Here is a 1,183-nt window from a genome sequence, read left to right on the forward strand (position 1 = left end):
TCTTAAGGCTTCCACACACACCGCTTCCGCTCTCATTTCATTGGCCAAAGACACTAATCTCAAATCAGCAAGGCAGTGTAATTCTCCAGTGTGCCCGGAAGAGGAGTAGAACTGGAATTATTGATGAGCACAGTACTGTCTTCTCTGGGTGGGGGTGGTGGTCAGTGAACAAGCTGGAATTGTACGTAGAGTTGTGAGTGAGTTAGTGAGTGAGTGAGTGTGTGTGTGTGTGTAGGTAGGTAGGTATGTGCACGTCACCAGGGAAAAGGTCCATTGCTTAAATCAGATTCTTGAAGGGATCTGACACAACAATTAAAAACCACTGGACCAGTTGAAAACTGTCATGTAAACAGATAATTGCTATACAAGGCAATCTGCAGCATGAGTGAGAGGCTGAAATGATTAAAGAATTGTGTGTGTGTGTGTGCGCACACAAGCGTGTGCATGGATAAGGAAAATGTTGAGCAAATTTGCAGACCAAAGGGTAGAAGCCAGAGAACAGGGAGTGATGGATTAAAGACACCAAAATGTGATGGGAAATGACTAATGAAATGAGGTCCTAGAAGATGTCTGAGGAGATGGTGTCCAATATCCTATAGAAGTGTTAAATTTGAGGATTAGAAAAGACAACTGTTCTCTGATTTAGGAGGAAGGGAGGGAAAAGATGGGTGCCCCCGTGGATGTCAGGCAGGCTGCAGGTGGAGGGGAGAGTACCTCTATTTTATCTGGTACATGGACAAGGGCATCTACTTAGAATGAGGGGATCGTTAAGCATGTTGAAAGGTTAGAACAGCTGTAAGGGAAATCTGAAACGGAGCTGGCTTGGGACAGATAAAAGGACTGCCAGTAGCACTGGGAGCCCAGCGGCTGCTGGAGAACATAGATTTGTTGCAGTGCCAGTAAACAGAGCTATAGGATTTTTCTTTCCATGCCCAGCTGCCTGGAAGCAGGAGTGGAGAAAGTTAATGGTAGGACTGATCCAGGGCTGGGGATTGACAGAGCAGTTGCAGCAACATGTTTTGCTGATAATCTGAAGTTCAAGAATCTCGAATAGGGAAAATGGACTAATTTTGCTTTTACTTTTTAAAAAAGAAGTCAGTCGATAATGGTGAGAGGCAGCCATCTCACCTTACAACCATCGTTATTCTTTGTGAGTTGTAATCCTCGGTCCCTGTACAATTTT

This window comes from Pseudorca crassidens, chromosome 4 (genome assembly GCF_039906515.1).
Source record: "Pseudorca crassidens isolate mPseCra1 chromosome 4, mPseCra1.hap1, whole genome shotgun sequence".
In the NCBI taxonomy this organism is placed as follows: domain Eukaryota; kingdom Metazoa; phylum Chordata; class Mammalia; order Artiodactyla; family Delphinidae; genus Pseudorca; species Pseudorca crassidens.